At 47.2% G+C, this 19,258-nt stretch overlaps 1 long non-coding RNA gene across 1 annotated transcript; it reads right to left on the reverse strand.

The window, feature by feature from the left end:
* Positions 1 to 10,652: 10,652 nt before the first annotated feature.
* LOC138831049 (uncharacterized) lies at positions 10,653 to 18,382 on the reverse strand. Its single transcript, XR_011373102.1, has 3 exons — positions 18,241 to 18,382; positions 17,243 to 17,453; positions 10,653 to 13,680 (listed from the first exon to the last, which is right to left on the reverse strand). It is a non-coding gene; the product is annotated as an uncharacterized lncRNA (long non-coding RNA).
* Positions 18,383 to 19,258: the final 876 nt, after the last annotated feature.

Consider the following 19,258-nt stretch of genomic DNA (forward strand, 5'->3'; position numbering starts at 1 on the left):
AACCGAGCCGCTCGCAGCCGCCACCGCCGTAGCCACCGCCGACCGGAGGGCGCATGCGCCGGGAGGGCGGCGGGCGGGAGCGCACGGCGAGCGCCGGGGAGGGAGTCGGGCCGCACTATTGTGAAAGGGGCCCCGGCCGCCGCCGGGGGGGGGGGCAGGGTCCCCCCCCAGGGGGCCGGCGCGGGGAGGCCGGGGATGAGGGGCGAAGACCGACGAGCGCGCGGACGAGCGGGCGAAGGTGGGCAGCCCCGGGAGGGGCGGGCCTGGGGAGGGTCAGGCGGAGGGAAAGAAGGGCGAGGGCTGCCGCTGGTAGCTGGGGAATGCGGAGGCTTCCCCAGGAAAAACGGAGCGCGCGAGGGAATGGAGGTGGGAGAAAAGGAAGGGAAGAAAAAGGAGAGGGGCTCGTGAGGTAGATGGCGCCCGCCCCTTCGTAGCCGCGTGCCGAGCGCTCCACCGAGCCCGGCCTGTACGGGGTCGCCCTGCCCGGGCGCCTTGGCAACGCGCCTGGCGCACGCTGGAGGGGCCCAGCGCGGCGCGCCTCCTGGACCAGTCAGGATCCAGGCTCCTCTTTGGAGCTGGTTGCGTGTTGCTTGGGGTAGGCGCTCTAACCCATTCACCCCCTACGCTCCCTGCCAGCCCCACACTTGGTGTGGAGAGAATGAAGTTCTTTGTTAAAGGACCCACAACAGAAACAGAGGGACCTCTGCACCCCAGAGGCAGGAAAATCCATGATGTCTGCTGCCCAGGGAATTGTTGCCACAAACCTCCTTAGGATGTAGGACTGCCTGCCAACTACCAACAGATCTTTCCCAACGGCCACCTCCCCAGCTAGCATCTTATGCAGGAGGAAGCTCAGGAAGGAAACCTCTGCAGAGAAATGTACCTTTGTGAGGAGCAGCAGTGCTTTAGGGCCTTCTGTATGGGCACCTCTTACCCCTCCATGTTTATTTCCAAGCAACTTAGCTATCTTAGTTCTCATAGAGTTCCTTGTGGAAAGACTTTTTTTAAAAAAAAACTGTGTGTTGGAGGGAGGGGGGAAGGTGTCCCTTCTGGGTCTTGGGCTGTGTGCTGAGCCATTTTGGTTCAAGGCAAACACTACTTGAGCCAGAGCTACACTTCAGGCTTTTTGGAAGTTAATTGGAGATGAGTCTCATGGATTTTCCCACGGGAGTTGGCTTGGAACTATAATTCTCAGACCTCAGCCTCCTGAGTAGCTAGGATTATAGGCCTGGGGTAGCGGGGAGAGAATTGCTCAAGGCTAGTGCTTTACCATTTGAGCCACACTTCCACTCAGAGCTATTTTGATAGCTAATTGAAGATAAGAGTTTCTGGGACTTCCCTGCCCTTTCTAGTCATATCTCAGTCTTCTGAGTAGCTCCCATTACAGGTAGGAGCCATCACCAGCACCCAGCTGCAAAATCTACCCCCCTCCCCCCCAAATCCTGGGGCTTGAACTCTGGGGCTGTGCTCTGTCCATGAGCCTCTCTGTCCTGAAGGCTAGCACTCTACCACTTGAGCTACAATGCCACTTCCGGCTTTTTCTGAATAGTTTATTGGAGATAAGAGTATCACAGACTTTCCTTCCTGGGCTGGCTTTGAATTGCAATCCTCAGATCTTAGCCTTCTGAGTAGCCAGGATTACAGACCTGAACCACAGACGTCCAGATGCAAAAATTTTTACTCTTAACTGGTGGTTTTTCTATCTGAGATGTACTTTTAAAAATCTGTATGGAGGAGCTGGGAAGGTGGCTCAGTGGTAGAGCACTTGCCTTGCATGCTCGAGGCCCTGGGTTCGATTCCTCAGCACCACATAAGAAAAAAGCCGGAAGTGGCGCTGTGGCTTAAGTGGTAGAGCACTAGCCTTGATCTGAAGAGCTGAGGGACAGCGCTCAGGCCCAGAGTTCAGGCCCCACGACCGGACCCAAAAATTAAAAATTAAAAATTAAAAAAAAAAAATCTGTATGGAAGCCCGGCACTGGTGGCTTACTCCTGTAATCCTAGCTACTCAGGAGGCTGAGTTCTGAGGATCGTGGTTCAAAGCCAGCCGGGGCAGGAAGGTCCATGAAACTCTTATCTCCAATAAACACTCAGAAAACCGGAAGTGGCTCTGTAGCTCAAGTGGTAGAGCACTGGCCTTGAGCTGAAGAGCTGAGGGACAGCGCTCAGGCCCAGAGTTCAAGCCCCACAACCGACAAAAAAAAATCTGTATGGAGGGCTGGGAAGGTAGCTCAGTGGTAGAGTGCTTGCCTTGCATGCATGAGGCCCTGGGTTTGATTCCTCAGTACCATATAAGCAGAAAAAAAGCCGGAACTGGCATTATGGCTCAAGTGATAGAGGACTAGCCTGGAGCTGAAGAGCTGAGGGACAGCTCCCAGGCCCAGAGTTCAGGCCCCATGTCTGACAAAAAAAAAAAAAATCTGTATGGACATGAATAAAACCGTTTCTGGCTTGTAGGCCCAAAGCATTAAGCACAATAAAGTTTGAACACACAGGTATGAGAGTGTTCAGAAGCCAAGAGAGCCCTAGTTCTCCTCCACCAAGCTGTATGACCTTAGATCTTAGAAGGGAAGGGTGGCACACTTGTAGAATGTGATCTTTCATTCTATAAGTTTCCATTCTACTTTCCATGCCATCTCATACTCAAACACTGACAAATCCCAAGTTTCTGTCTTCCTCTTGGTCTCATCTCACATAATTATTTCTCCAACTGCCTAGTATGTATCCAAATGAATGTTGAATAAGGATTTCAGACTAATGTAAAAATCAAGCTCCTGAATTTTCTCCCAGGCACATCCTGCTTTCTGGCATCTGGTAAGTCAGCAAATTATACACCTCCAAAAATATATCCAAAATCCTACACTACCTCAACACTTTCATCTCCATCTAAGCCACAACCTAAACATCTGTGTGTGTGTGTGTGTGTGTGTGTGTGTGTGTGTGTGTGAATGGCTTTAACCTTGTAATTGGTCTCTTAATTCCAACTTAAACCTTCCCTAACATCTGCTTCTGCTCTGAGAAGCTATAGTGCTCCAGATACGATGTGAGATCATGTTCTTTCTCGTATTTAAACCCTCTCCTAGCCAGGCACTGGTGGCTTACACCTGTAATCCTAACTACTCAGGAGGCTGAAATCTGAGGATCAAAGTTCAAAGCCAGCCTGGGCAGGAAAGTCCATGAGACTCTTATCTCTAATTAACCACCAGAAAACTGGAAGTGGCACTATGGCTCAAGTGGTAGCGCATTTGCCTTGAGCTGAAGAGCTGAGGGGACAGTGCCCAGGCCCAAACTTCAAGCCCCATGACTGACCAAAAAAAAAAAAAGGTCTCATGGAATGTCCTGCCCAGGCTGGCTTTGAACTTTAATCCTCAGATCTCAGCACCCTGAGTATCTAGGATTACAGACATGAGCCACTGATGCCTGGCATGAACATTGTTATAAAAAAACTAATAAGCCAGGCACCCCAGTGGCTCATACCAGTAATCCTAACTATTCCGGAGACTGAGGATCATGGTTCAAAGCCAGCCTGCAGAGGAAAATCCAATGAAACTCTTATCTCTAATTAACTAGAGAAAGTACTACAGGCTCTGAGTTCAAGCACTAGTACTGGCATACACAAATACCCCCCCACACACACATAATGAAACCTAGGAAAGACCAAAGTTGTGCAAAAGCAAGAATACACTATCTGCCAAGTGCTGATCAGACCTGTAATCCTAGCTTCTCAGGAGGCTGAAATATGAGGATTAAGGTTTGAAGCCTACCTGGGCAAGAAATCCCTTGAGATTTTTACTTTAATCACCAAAAACCTGGAAGTGGAGTTGTGGCTCAAGTGGTAGAATGTTATTCTGAGTACAAAAGCTAAGGGACATCGCCCAGGCCTTGAGTTCAAGCCTCAGGAACAGCACAGAAATTAAAAGTATACTATCTGGAAAGAAGTGTGGAAATAATAACTCAAGTGGATTTTTGTGGGGGTTGCTGGGGGGACAGTCTTGCTTATGTAGCCCAGCCTAAAATAAGATATCAAGTGTAAAATCCTTGCAATCCAGCCGGGCGCTGGTGGCTCACGCCTGTAATCCTAACTACTCAGCAGGCTGAGATCTGAGGATCTCGGTTCAAAGCCAGCTGGGGCAGGAGAGACCATGAGACTCCTATCTCCAATAAACCACCAGAAAACCAGAAGTGGCGCTGTAGCTCAAGTGGTAGAGCGCTTGCCTTGAGCTGAAGAGCTGAGGGACACGCCCAGGCCCAGAGTTCAAGCCCCACGACCGACAAAAAAAAAAATCCTTGCAATCCAGCTCTGAGGTAAGTGTGTGGACACACACAATACACACATACACACTAGTACTAGGACTTGAAATCAGGGCCCAGGAGCACTTAGATTTATCACTCAAGACTGGTGCCCTACCACTTGAGCCACTTGCTGGTTAATTGGAGATAAGAATCTCATTTTTCTTCCCAGGCTGGCTTTGAACTGAGATGCTCAGATCAGATCTCAGCTTCTTGAGAAGCTAGGATTACCAACATGAGCCACCAGCACTGTCTTGAGGTAATTTGATATAGGAGGACATTTCAGGCACAGAAGCAAAGGTGAAAACTTTGCAAAGGCAGGGGATAAATGATGTAATATATAAAATGGGAGAAACTGGATGGTATAGCTTTGATTGTATGTAGGGAATATGCAGATGGGTGTGTTATGGCCAGATTATGAATGTCTGGAAGCCCAGTTAAAAAGTGTGTAGCCGGAACCGGGCGCCGGTTGCTCACACCTGTAATCCTAGCTACTCAGGAGGCTGAGATCTGAGGATCAGGGTTCAAAGCCAGCCCAGGTAGGAAAGTCTGTGAGCCTCTTATCTCCAATAAACCACTAGAAAACCAGAAGTGGCGCTGTAGCTCAAGTGGTAGAGCACTCACCTTGAGCTCAAGAGCGCAGGGTGCAAGCACACAGTTCAAGCCCCACAACCGACCCAAAAAAGTGTGTAGCCGGGCTCAGGTGGTTCATGCCTATAATCCTAGCTACTCAGAAGGCTGAAATCTGAGGATCATGGTTTAGAGCCAGCCCAGGCAGGAAAGTCCATGAGACTCTTATCTCCAATTAACCAACAGAGTACCTCCAGAAGTGGTACTGTGGCTCAAGTGGTAGAGTGCTTACTTTGAGCTGAAGAGTTCAGGGACAGCACCGAGGCCCAGAGTTCAAGCCCTACGACCAACCAAAAAGAAGAAGAGAAGTGTGTAATTGCCAGACACCTGTAATCCTAGCTACTTAGGAGGCTGAGGTCTGAGGATTGTGGTTCAGAGTAAGGCTACTACCAAAAGTGGGTAGTAGAGGTATGGCTCAGGTGGTATAGGTAAGGGATACTGCACAGGCCATGAGTTCAAACCCCAGTTCTGGCACAGCACATACACAAAAGAAAGTATGTCATTTGCCAGGTGCCACTGGCTCAAAGTATATAATTTGTTAGCCAGGTTTGGAAATATATGCTTATAATCTCAACACTTGGGAAGTTAGGCAAGTTCAAGGCCAATTTGAGCTACATAATGAGACTCTCAAAAAGTAAGAACCAAAACCAATTTGTCAGGGGCTGGGAAGGTGGCTCAGTGGTAGAGTGCTTGCTTTGCATTCATGGGGCCCTGGGTTCGATTCCTCAGTACCACGGATAAGCTGAAAAAGTTGGAAGTGATACTGTGGCTCAAGTGATAGAGCACTAGCCTTGAGCTGAAGAGTTGAGGGACAGCACCCAGGTCCAGAGTTCAGGCCCTATGACCGACCAAAAAGAAAACACAAAACAAAAAACTAATTTGTCAGACATGGTGAACTGTAGAAGGATTTCCTTCTAGCAAAACATGGAATGATGGGATCTGTGTTTCTGAAAGTAAACTATAGTATTTGTGAAAAAGCAGATGGCCAGCTGGGCGCCGGTGGCTCATTCCTATAATCCTAGCTATATAGGAAGCTGAGATCTGAGAAAAGCATGTTCAAAGTCATAGGACTGGAAAAGTGGCTCAGGGGTCGAGTCCTTGCCTCCCATGCATGAGGCCCTGGGTTTGAATCCTTAGCACCACATAAACAGAAAAGGCTGGAAGTGGCACTGTGGGTCAAATGGTAGAGCGCTAGCCTGAAGAGCTCAGGTACAGCGCCTAGGCCCAGAGTTCAAGCTCCATGACCAACAGGAAAAAAAGAAAAAGCAGATTACTTCTTTGAAGTTTGTTAGTTCAAGTACAAAATGATGGCTGATCTCAGGAGCTAGATATATAGATATATGGGACTATAGGTGGGAGAATCAGCCTTCTAAGAGCAAAGCTATGGTGTGAAACTACCTCAAATAATAATAGTTCAACCATTTTTGACTATTATTGAACTACTGTGCTTCAGTTTCCTTATCTGAAAAATGCCTGCAATAGTGTAAGATTAGGTGAGTATATTTATTATGGACAGGATTTGGTCAGTAGAAAGGAATAGTATTTTTATTTACTTTTTTTATTTTTGTTGGTTGTGGGGCTTGAACTCTGGGCCTGGGCACTGTCCCTGAGCTCTTCAGCTCAAGGCTAGTAATGCTCTACCACTTGAGCCACAGTGCTACTTCCAGTTTTTCTGGTGGTTAATTAGACATAAGAGTCTCACAGATATTCCTGCCAGGGTTAGCTTTAAACTGTGATCCTCAGATCTCAGCCTCCTGAGTAGCTAGGAGTACAGGTATGAACCACTGGCACCCAGCTTTTTTTTTTTTTTTTTTTTGTCAGTCCTGGGGCTTGAACTCAGGGCCTGGGTACTGTCCCTAAGCTTCTTTTGCTCAAGGCTAGCACTACTTCTGCTTTTTCTGTTTATGTGGTGCTGAGGAATCAAACCCAGGGTTTTATGCATGGGAGGCAAGCAATCTACCACCTAGTCACAGTACTACTTCCAGTTTTCTGGTGGTTAACTGGAGATAAAGATACTTATGGAGTTCTAGGTTGGAACCATGATCTCAGCCTCTGGAATAGCCAGGATTATAGGCCTGAGCCATGGGCACCCAGACTCTCCATATAATTTTTTTTTTTTTTTTTTTGTGGTCATGGGGCTTGAGCGCTGTCCTTCTTCAGTTCAAGGCGAGTGCTCTACCACTTGAGCTACAGCATCACTGCATCACTTCCAGTTTTCTGGTGGTTTATTGGAGATAAGAGTTTCACAGGGGTTGGGAAGGTGGCTCGGTGGTAGAGTGCTTGCCTTGCATGCTTGAGGCCATGGGTTCGATTCCTCAATACCACATAAGCAAAAAAAGCTGGAAGTGATGCTGTGGCTCAAGTGGTAGAGCGGTAGCCTTGAGCTGAAGAGCTGAGGGACAGCGCCCAGGCCCAGAGTTCAGGCCCCACGACTGGCCAAAAAAAAAAAAAAAAGTTTCACAGACTTTCCTGCCTGGGCTGGCTTTGAACGGAGATCCTCAGATCTCAGCCTCCTGAGTAGCTAGGATTACAGGCATGAGCTACCAGCGCCCGGCCTCTCCATATAATTTTAATGTCATCAAATGCTTTTAAGTTCAAGAATTTCAAACTTCTGGTTTGTAGGACATAGAGCTGTCAAATTGGTATTCATGGTGGTACACACCTGTAATCCCAGCACCCAGGAAGTGGAGGCAGGAGGATGGAAAGTGAGACCAACCTGGGCTACAGAGGAGTTACAGGCCAGCTTGAACTACACAATGAGGACCTTTCTCAACCAAACAAAGCAAACAAAAACAATGCAGCTGAACATGGGTACCTAGGCCTTGAGTTCAAGCCCTAGAATCAGCACAGAAAAAAAAAAAAAAAAAAAGCCAGGTACAGGCAGCTCACCTGTGATCCTAGGTACTGGAGAGCTGGAGAAGATAAGATCACATTTTTTTTGTTTTTGTTTTGTTTGTTTTAGGGTGGTGGTGGTTTGCCAGTCCTGGAGCTTGAACTCAGGGCCTGGGCACTGTCCCTGAGTTTCTTTGCTCAAGGATAGCACTCTACCACTTGAGCCACAGCACCACTTCCAGTTTTTTTCTGTTTATATGGTACTGAGAAATTGAATCCAGGGCTTCATGCATGCTAGGCAAGCACTCTACCACTAAGCCACAGTCCCAGCCTGAGAATCACAATTGAAGCCAGTCCAGGCAGGGATGTAGTCTCTGAAATTCTCATTCCCGGTTAACCAGCAAAATAGCTCAGGGTCAATGCCCAGACCATGAATTCAGGCCCAGTACACACACACATGTTGGACTGGCTTGGTCTTTGGGCTGTCCACTCCTGTCTAATGTAAAGGCATATATATCAAACTGCAGTCAGTCTAGGACAGTCCCCCCCACCTGCCCCTGAGAAAGTTTACAGCTTTGAGATCCAAACTTTAGCTGGAAATTTTGGATTTGAAGTCTAATCTTCTTAATTCATAGGATGACCAGAACAAACTACTACAAAACAAGCAAAAAAAAAAAAGCCAGGCTGGGGTGGCTAATGCCTGTAAGCCTAACTACTCAGGAGATTGAGATCTGAGGATTGAGGTTCAAAGCCAGCCCTAGCAGGAAAGCCCACGAGACTCATTGCCAATCAACCACCTGAAAATGGGTGTGGCTCAAGTAGTAGAGCACTAGCCAAGAGCTGAAGAGCTCAGGAGTTCAAGACCCACAACCGACTCACGTGGAAAAAAATCAGAGGGAAAAATCGGAATCTAGTTATGAGGGAACATAGAAAATCCAGTCCCCAAAACAATCCTTAGAGGGATGAGGACCACTCTTTTGTCCTCTGGCAAAGGGTATGGAAAAAGTTAAATGCCTACTCTTTCACCCTCCCTCTCCGGCTTTTACAGAATGAGGAGATTCCACATCCACACCCATTCTTTGAACGAAACCCCTATGGGCAAGGAAGTATCCAGAAGCTAGCTAGCTCTATTATCTGCTTGGGCCTGGTTTTCCCCCTGACCCAGCTTTGTGAGGATGGTGGAACTGTTTTCCTGCCAACCGTGAGGGCAGAACTAGCTGGTTAAAAAGAAAAAAGACTTGTTTTGGTTTCTCCCCAGGAAGAGGGGATTTCTAGGCAGCTTCCTCAGACTCTCGGAAAGGTAAATAAAAAAGAAAACGCTGGGGAGTTCGGTGGCTGGCATTAGCCCCGGCCCACAGAGCACGGAAAGGAGGCCTCGGCCGGGGACGGCCACCTTTCCCTTCCCCGGGAGGATGGGGGATGGGACCCAGCATGGAGCCTCAGCGGCTTCCGGCTCGGAAGCCCAGCCCGACTCCAGCTTTCTGGCAGAGACCCTCTCTACGCGCGTTCCAGCAGGTCTCGGTGGGCTGGATGCTCGGCTGGAACCTCTCCGAACGCACGGCCCACCCTCCCTGCTGCTCTCCCCCACCCCTTCCCAATAATGTCACAAATTTGGGCATTTTTCTCCAGCTTCCAGCCGCGCCAAAACTTTCAGTTCGCCCCGCCCACCCCACGTGGACCGCCTTTCCCTTTCCCAGCAACCCCTGCGAGAACCTCCTCCACCCCCCCTCCAACACGTGATCAACTGTTGCGTTTCCTTCCTGAGGCTCGCTCTCAGCTGGCAACAGCTAAGGACTGGATAAAAGCGCCCCCTTCAGGGAAGTTGTGGGACAGCATCCTAGGTTAGGGGGAGTTGAGTGGCTGCTTCTGGTAGAAATAATTTCTTACTCACCCAGTTCTCTGGTTAACAGCTCTAAGGGTTGCACAATTAAAAGATGAGTGGTGACTCAAAGGTAGAGGCAGGATGACTGAAAGCTTAAGACCAAGTCGGGTTCATGTCTGTAACCCTAGCTACTCAGGAGACTGAGATTGAGGATAGTAGTTCAAAGCCAACCTGGGCAGGAAAATCCTTGAGACTTATTTTTTCTGAGCCTGCGGCTTGAACTCTGGGTCTGGATGCTGTCCCTGAGCTCCTTTTGGTCAAGGTTAGCACTCTATCATTTGAGCTACAGCACTACTTCTGGTTTTTTCTGTGATTTATTTACCTGGGCCTGCTTCAAACCACAATCCTCAGATATCAGCCTCTTGAATAACTAGAATTAGAGGTGTGAGCCACCTCTTACCCAGCCCATGAGACTCTTTTGTTGTTGTTGTTGGTCATGGGGCTTGAACTTCTGGGTCTGGGCGCTGTCCCTCAGCTCTTCAGCTCAAGCTAGCACTCTACCACTTGAGCCACAGTGCACTCACTTCTGGTTTTCTGGTGATAATTGGAGATAAGAGTCTCAGGGACTTTCCTGCCCTGGCTGGCTTTGAACCATAATCCTCACATCTCAGCCTCCTGAGTAGCTAGGATTACACCAGCACCCAGCAGTTTTCTTTTTTTTTTTTTTTTTGGGTCAGGTTGTGGGGCCTGAACTCTGGGCCTGGGTGCTGTCCCTCAGCTCTTCAGCTCAAGGCTAGCGCTCTACCACTTGAGCCACAGTGCTGCTTCCAGCTTTTTTCTTTTTGCTTATGTGGTGCTGAGGAATCGAACCCAGGGCCTCATGCATTGCAAGGCAAGCGCTCTACCACTGAGCCATCTTCCCAGCCCCAGCAGTTTTCTTTTTTGAGACATTACGTTATTGATGACCATTGCCCACTCTTGTGCCCTGGCCCGCGGGGTCGGTCAACAAGGGCTCAAAGAGGAACTGACCTGAATGAGAGACAAACCAGACACGAGGAAGGAGACCAAGACAGAGTTCTGATCAAGGTCTCAAACTTTATTTTTTTACACAGCAGTTTATAGCACACTGAGCAGGGTAATTAACGTCAGCAGGTCCATAGGGTAGCTAGGCACCAAAACCGCAAAATATATCCTTTTTTTTTTTTTTTTGAGTCCAGTCATGGGCCTGAACTCTGGGTCTGGGTGCTGTCCCTCAGTTCTTCTGCTCAAGGCTAGCGCTCTACCACTTAAGCCACAGCGCCACTTCCAGCTCTCTGATTTTTGCTTATGTGGTGCTGAGGAATTGAACCCACAGCCTCAAGCATTCAAGGCTCTACCACTGAGCCACCTTCCCAGCCTGCAAAATATATCTTGCAAAAGGTTATAGGTAGGGAATTTCCAGAAGGTGCCAAGCAATGTTGTCAAACAGGATATCGGTAGGCCCCAAGGCTTAACAGCTCTTATCGAAAGTAGCAGCTGTTAGTGGTGCTGTGGTGGCTCAAGTGGTAGAGCACTTGCCTTGAGCTGAAGAGCACAAGGACAGCGCCCAAGCCCAGAGTTCAAGCCCCACGACAAAACAAACAAACAAAAAATAAAAATAGCAGCTGTACTTTCTTAGCAAACAGCACTTGGTTCCCAGCATCTCCTCCCTTTTTATTTTATTAAATGGAGCCAATTTATTTACAGGGAACGGGTGACAAGGTCTTGACTGGAGTCTTGTAGAGGCCTGGTAGTACAAGGGCCTTAACCAGTGGAAGGAAGTAGCGACCCATCCCCCTAGAATGTTTTAATGATCCTTTTTGAGGGGAGAGGATTACAGACGGATCCAACCTCTATGCAGATGGATTTGCTTCTACGAGCCCGAATGGCGGCGGATACCGCTACGTTTCACCCTTCAATAGGTGCCCACAGCATGTGTGTCTAGCCAATTCGGGTTTCGGCCGCCAAGGAGGCCTAAGCTCTGCCGTTTGACTTGCCTGTATAGCAAGAGGTGGTGGCTCCACGAAAGTCACCCTGTTCCTGATCGGCCAAATCTAGCCCGTAGTAATGAATTTGCAGGGGTCTGGATGCCAGGGAGTCAATTTGCTGACTTATGAAACTAATTATCCTGTTAAAAATACATGGTCCTGGGCTGGGAAGGTGGCTCAGTGGTAGAGCGCTTGCCTTGCATGCATGAGGCCCTGGGTTCGATTCCTCAGCACCACATAAGCAAAAAGAAAAAAGCCGGAAGTGGTGCTGTGGCTTAAGTGGTAGAGCACTAGCCTTGAGCTGAAGAGCTGAGGGACAGCGCCCAAGCCCAGAGTTCAGGCCCCATGACCGGACCCCCCCCCCAAAAAAATAATAAAAATAAAAATACATGGTCCCACAATAACAATTAGCAGGATAGCACTAAGGGCTCCAAGCAGAGGAAGAACATAGGGGAGTATGCTGTTGGCTCCCCACCATCCGGTAGGTGAATCACTTTGCCATCTTCTTTTTTCTAAGGTTTCTTGAAGTTGTCTAATTTGACCCCGAACCACGCCACTTTGGTTAACATAAAAGCAACATTCCTCCTGTAAGAAAACACAGAGACCACCCTGCCTGGCAGTAAGAAGGTCGAGGCCTCGCCTATTTTGAAGCACAACTTGCTCAAGGGAGTTTAGCTGTTCTTGAATGGTCAACATAATTTGAGTTACCGCTTGAATGTCGTTAACCAATTGGTTTTGTAAGGAGTTATGAAACGAAATGGAAGTGGCAATGCCAGCAGCACCTGCAGCCACGCCAGCGGTGACTCCCAAGCCTACCATAAAGGGAATAAATGTGGGCACTCTTTTGGCGCGTGCAAACTCAGTCAAATAAATGGGAACCGGTTCTGACCCGGGAATAATATCAATATGGGGGAACAAAAAAAACAATTATACAGGCTTTAGTCTAATTTCCTCTTAAAAAGGGATATAAGTCGTCTTGGCATAAAGAGGAGGTATTTGTGGGGGGACAATATGTCTTTTCCTTTTGTAGACCAGAAGTGTTTATAAAAACTTCGGAAACATAAAAAATATTTGGTTTGATTAGAGGTAATATAGTTAATGCATGTGGAATTTTCTGGTAGGACCTCCAGCAGAACCTGGGGAGAATACATATACAGGGAGGCATTGCAAGAGGTGATAACTTCTAACAAATTAGCATTGGGGAGGCAAATACTCAGCCGTATCTAAAGGTATCTCATAGGAGGGACGCATACACAGCCAGCAGCCTTGTGAAAATTCCGGGCCAGTGGTATTAAGCAGCAAAAAGGACCTCCTAAGGATTTCTAATATTAAGGAGAAGGTCCAAGAAGGCACTGGATCCAATTGGGCAACAAGAGAGGAAAAAACTTGGGAGGAATTAACAACCTGTTAAATAAGAACTTCAGTGGGGGAGGCAGTAGGTTTGGGTATCCAAACCTTTTTAATTTGTACGAACCCATAAGGGTCTCGCCCTCGGCCATCCACCCGTATTCCTGCTGTTAGTCCTGACATCCACTTGGGATCCAATGGGTCAGTAATTGTATACTTGACCGGGTTACAGCCACATGTAAAACATTTTTTGCCCATAGGATGCGACAACTCCAAATTGGAGCTGAGGGACCCGGAATGTTCATGGGGGCAGGACCAATAGGGGCAATATCCTTCATCAACATTACCACAGTTGTCTGCTTGACTGGCCAGATGCTTCCAGCAAATATATTTATGATTTGTGGCATAACTCTGTTCCCAGCTGCCACAAGTTCCCCAAATATATGGAACAGTGGGTTTGCAGGCATCAAAGTATAATTCTACTCAGCTATTTTTTTGTTTTTGTCGGTCGTGGGGCTTGAACTCTGGGCTTGGGCGCTGTCCCTCTTCAGCTCAAGGCAAGTGCTCTACCACTTGAGCCACAGCGCCACTTCCTACTTGGCTATTTTTAAAGTGGGTCTTATTCAACAGTTGTGGGGGGTCAAACCCTATTGCAAAAACTTGAAATCCCCAATGGCCGGAGTCAGCTTCAATAATGGTATCTGGAACCAGCATCAGCAGGTGGAGGATCATCAAATTTTTCAGTGGCAACAGCATCTGAAACAAGGGTGGATTCTCAGGGTTCTGTCTTTCCCTGGAAGGTGGAGGGTTAGGGTTAGTCTTGTTATCAATTGGTTAACAAGGCATTCTGGAAGCCATCGAGCTGCGCCCTCTTTGTTGTCAAATATACAGGCAGACCCGCGGTCCCAAATTAGTACGGGGTCAGGACCTTTCCATTGATGGGTTAGGGGATCTTTCCAAAAAACAGCAGCATAATTTTTGACTTGTTTGTGGATGCCAAAGCCTATCAGCTGCAGATTTTCCGTTAATGTCCAAGGTTAGGAAATTAATAATAAACAAGGCATGATGGAGGATGTTTCTTAGAGCTCCTTTTATAGGGTAAAGGTTCCCCGTTTTTAATTTTTGAAGTGTATTTTTTAAAGTTTGGTGAGCCCATTCAACAATGCCCTGACCTTGAGGGTTATAAAGGATCCCAGTAATATGTTTAATTTGTAACTGGTAGAAAAATTGTTGAAAGTTATTTCCAGTATATCCAGGGCCATTATCGGTCTTAATAACTTTGGGTTTTCCCATAACAGTTAAGCAGGCAAGTACGTGGGCAATAACATTTTTAGAGGCTTCCCCGGTGTGAAGGCTGGCAAAAATAAAACCACTAAAGGTGTCAATGGTAACATGAAGATACTTAAGACTGCCAAATGATGGGCTGGGAAGGTGGCTCAGTGGTAGAGCACTTGCCTTGCATGCTCGAGGCCCTGGGTTCAATTCCTCAGCACCACATAAGCAAAAAGAAAAAAGCCGGAAGTGGTGCTGTGGCTCAAGTGGTAGAGCGCTAGCCTTGAGCTGAAGAGCTGAGGGACAGCACCCAGGCCCAGAGTTCAGGCCCCACGACCGGACCCAAAAAAAAAAAAAAAAAGACTGCCAAATGATGGAAGATGGGTAACATCCATTTGCCAAATCGTTGGGCACCAAACCCCTAGGGTTAACACCTAAATGGGGAATGGGCAAAAAGGTGACACAATTATGACATTGTTTTACAATTTGCCTTGCCTGTTCTCTGGTAATATTATAAAGAAGGCGCAGTGTTTGAGCATTAAGGTGGTGTAAAGAGTGAGCCTCTTTTGCCTGAGATACAGGATCGTGTTTGACCAGAAAAACAAGCTGAGTTGCTTGGTCCGTTACATTATTGCCTTTTGTTAAAGGTCCAGGGAGGCCTGAATGAGCACGAATGTTGTCCAATAAAAAAGGGGCAATGTCTGGCTAAAATATACTGTTGAATCAAAGAAAACAGTGGGGTGGTTTAATTAGTGGTTGGTTTAATATAAGGAACTGTTTCAAGTAAGGGGATGGAATGAGCAATATAAGAACTATCAGTATACAGGTTAAAAGGAACAGTAGATAGTTGAATAAACACTTGTAAAACTGCAAAAAACTCAACCAATTGTGCCGAACAGTAAGGGGACTGAAGGGAAACAGTCTGAGAATCAATGGTAAAAGCTGCTATCCCATTGGAGGAACCATCAGTAAAAGCCAGGGAAGCATGAGATAAGGGTTGATGGGAAATTTGTGTGGGGAAAACATAGGACTGATATCTTAAAAACTGGAGAAGTTTATTAGCAGGGTAATGATTATCAAGGTTCCTTGAAAGGAAATGCAAGACACAGCCCAATCATCATCATTTTGTATTAACCACTGAATTTGAGTGGGGGAATAGGACAGTATTATTTTATCAGGATCTTTGCCAAACATTTTTTTACTATGTTCTCTTCCCATTTTGATTAATTCTGCTACCCAGAAGGTGTGTGGTGTAAGGACCTTAGGAGGAGAAGCGGGCAAATGTACCCAAAACAAAGGTCCCTCTTGTCAAAAAACTCCAGTGGTTGTAAAGCTGGTGGCACATATAATGTACTGACAGGGTTTATTATAGTAAATAAAATTAATTTGTTGATTTGTAATGGCAGTTTCTACCAATTTCAACGCTTCTTGGGCTTGGGGGGGTCAATGATTGGCTGAAGGTTGGATTTGGGTCCCCTTTAAGGATATCAAGTAAAGGTTTAAGTTCGCCAGTGGTTAGTTTAAGGTATGGCCGGAGTCAATGTCTCCGAGAAGCCTCTGAAAATCATTTAAGGTTTGTAAATGGGCTGTTTTAAGTTGATTTTTTTGTGTGTGTGAAAAAAATCCTTTTATAAAAAAGCTCAAAGCCCAGAAACGTATAGGGAGGAGCCAGCTGGATCTTATCTGGCACAATTTAAAGGCCAGCGTCAGTAAGAGCTTTAGAAAGTCTTTGGGAGCAGTAAAGAAGCTGATCAGGGTCAGGGCCCGCTAAAAGTAAATCATCCATATAATGAATTAAATATATGGAGGGCCATTGTTGCCTAAATGGATCCACCATCTGGGCTACAAACTTTTGGCATAATGTGGGACTATTTGTCATGTCCTGGAGTAAAACCTTCCACTGAAATCTTGGCATAGGGCCTTTAAAATTAGTTACTGGTAAACTAAATGCAAAAAGTTCACGTCCTCAGGGTGTAAAGGAATGGTAAAAAAGCGATCCTTTAAATCAATAACAATCTTACGGTACCCCGTGGGAATAGCCACAGGTGTGGGAAGGCCAGGTTGAAGGGCTCCCATGGGCACCATGGCCTTATTTACTTCTCTAAGATCCTGAAGTAATCTCCATTTTCCTGATTTCTTTTTAATTACAAAAATGGGAGTGTTCCACGGAGAGGTGGTGGGTTTTATGTGGCCTGTGGCAAGCTGTTCCTGTACCAACGTAGTAGCTGCAGCCAGTTTTTCAGAGGACAAGGGCCATTGATCAACCCATACAGGCTCAACCATTTTCCAGCCTATTTTGTCTGCATGGAATACAGGCATGTCAACGGCCCCTAGGATAAATTTTTATATCCCACACCGAAACGATTGGTTTTTACCTCCACTTGAATGGGTTTTTTAGGACCTTAAGAATGTTTTCCTAAGCCTTGTCCAGGGCAAAAGCCCTGGTTAAGTATCTGTTGAGTAACCAATTCATTTGGACTACACATTATAAGCTTCATTTGGGATAAAATATCACGTCCCCACAAGTTAACCACATACAGCTGGACGGTGCCCTTATTTTTTTCTTCATCTTCCCAGATTAAAATTTTGGAGCTCTGTAATGGGTTAGAGGTTTGTCCAATGCCTTTAAGGTGAGTCCTGGAAGGGGTAAGGGGCCAGGACAGAGAGAGGTCTTTGGGCAAAAGAGGCCTGACTCCCTTAAATTTATGTTTTAAAAATTCTTCACCTTCCTTAACCACTCTAGACACATCTTTGTGTTGGTGACGAACTTGGAGGTTCCAATATGGAAAAGCCTGAACAGGAATCTTTTTGGGGCCAAAAGTTTCATAATAATCCTTAAGACAATCTCCAACACGACCCCACCTTCATTTGTCTATAGTGCCCTCCTGAGGAAACCAAGGGCAAACATCCTCCAGGAGCATAAAAAATTGAGTTAAATCTTTTTTCTTAACCCTTGTTCCTCGTGCCTTGAGTGAGATCTTTAGGCCTTGAACAAAAAGTTCATGCTTATTAAGTGTTTGTCCCATAATTGCGTCACCTCCCTTACCTTATGGATCTGTATCGCAGTCAGGCGTTTCTGTGGTGATCACGATGCCGATCTTCACTCACTGGCTGGCTGGCGTGGCTGGCGATCCAAGAAGAGAGCAGCCGCTCAATCGGGCGATGTTCAGACCAGGATCCGTGCTTCGAGCCCCACGTTGGGTGCCACCTGCCCCGGCCCGCTGGGTCAGTCAACAAGGGCTCAAAGAGGAACTGATCTGAATGAGAGACAAACCAGACACGAGGAAGAAGACCAAGACAGAGTTCTGACCAAGGTCTCAAACTTTATTTTTTTACACAGCAGTATATATAGCACGTTGAGCAGGGTAATTAACATCAGTAGGTCCATAGGGTTGCTAGGCACCAAAACCACAAAATATATCTTGCAAAAGGTCATAGGTGGGGAATTTCCAGAAGGCGCCAAGCAATGTTGTCAAACAGGATATCGGTAGGTCCCAAGACTTAACGGCTCTTATCGAAAGAAAGTAGCAGCTGTACTTTCTTAGCAAACAGCACTTGGTTCCCTGCACTCTTCATTCCAATAAAGCACTTTAAAAAAAGCTGCAAAGTGGAGCAACTGTAGATCAAGCGATAGAGCACTAGAGCAAGAAAGCTCAGGGACAGTGCCCAGGTCTTCAGTTAAAACACCCAAGGACGGGCAAAGAAAAAAACAAATCAGCAACATTGCCCAGGCCCTGAGTTCAAGCCCCACAACCAGAGAAAATAAAAACCCCAAACCACAGAATTGTAATGGGACCATTTGACCTTCCAAGGTCACAGGAGTCATGAATAGTAGATAGCCCAAGAGCTGAAAATCTAGGGCCCCAGGAGAGATACTGTAGCCAAGAAACACAGTTCATGGTACAAGAGTAGAAAGAATGGGAGAAATCAGGCATCGTGTATTGTTTCTCGGTAGCCCAGACTGGCCTTGAACTTGAAATCCTTGTCTCAGCCTCCCAAGTGCTGAGACAGGAATGCACTACCACACCTGGCCAGAGCACCTACCTTTAAGGAAAATTGCTCAAAAAAAATCAAGCTAGAAGACTGAGGACTTTTGGCTGACTCTTGCAGGGACACTTGCTCTCCTATAACTCTGCATCTGTCAGCACTCCCATTACCAGGTGCTATTTCCAGAGTCCTGGGCTTAGGGGAGGAAATGGGAGGGGAGAGAGGCAGCGGGACACTGGCTGGGCTCCTCCTCCAACCCAGCTACAGTTCCAGCTTTTAGCCACTTGGGGGCTCCCGAGCTCAACCACAGTCCCAGAGTAATGGGGTGGGGGGTGGGGGGGACAAAAAAACAAGCAAGCCTGGAAGCTTGTAGAGGACAACTTAGGAAATGGGGGATGACCCTGAGCACAGAGGTTGATCTGTTCTGAAGGTGCAGACCAGACCCTTTGTATGGAGGTAGGAAGTCATGCAGCCCCAACCCTGTTCTCTAAAAGGGATGCATGGGCACAGGAAACTTAACTCCACATCTATTACCCTCACCCCCGGTGTGTGATCATTTCCTCCCTTGCTTAGTTTCCTTCCCCTCCCCCATCCTCCCGATGGGAACTATCCCCCAGCTGGTCAGAATGCTGAGGAATGCACTCTCCTGGCTAGGTGCCAACCCGTGGCCTTCCTGGTTTTTGGGGTGGGGCTTAGCAGAAGGGAAGCCCTTTGGACAGGAGAGTCACCCAGTCATGCACAGCCTGCCCACTTCTTTCTCTCTTTGTTAAGCAAAGGGGTCATCTGTCTTTCCCTGAGACCACTACCTAATTTCCTCCCCACCACAATAGGATTTCCTAGCAAGGGCAAAACATCCAGTCTGGAGGTGGTGATCATCCTGAGCATTGTGGCTTACAGTGGGGTGGGAGGGGTGGCACCTAGCTCATAGACAACCTTTCCTGTTCCAGAGGCCTGCAAGCTGAAGGAGGGATTCCATTACCAGGGTCCTAAGGTCAGGAGTTATTTATAGTAATTTATCCCTCAAGTTTGTTGTGAGTCCTTCTCAGAACCCACAAGTCTAAAGTAGTACACTGGT

Source organism: Dipodomys merriami, unplaced genomic scaffold (genome assembly GCF_024711535.1).
Source record: "Dipodomys merriami isolate MVZ:Mamm:240054 unplaced genomic scaffold, mDipMer1.0.p SCAF_19, whole genome shotgun sequence".
Classification (NCBI taxonomy): Eukaryota; Metazoa; Chordata; class Mammalia; order Rodentia; family Heteromyidae; genus Dipodomys; species Dipodomys merriami.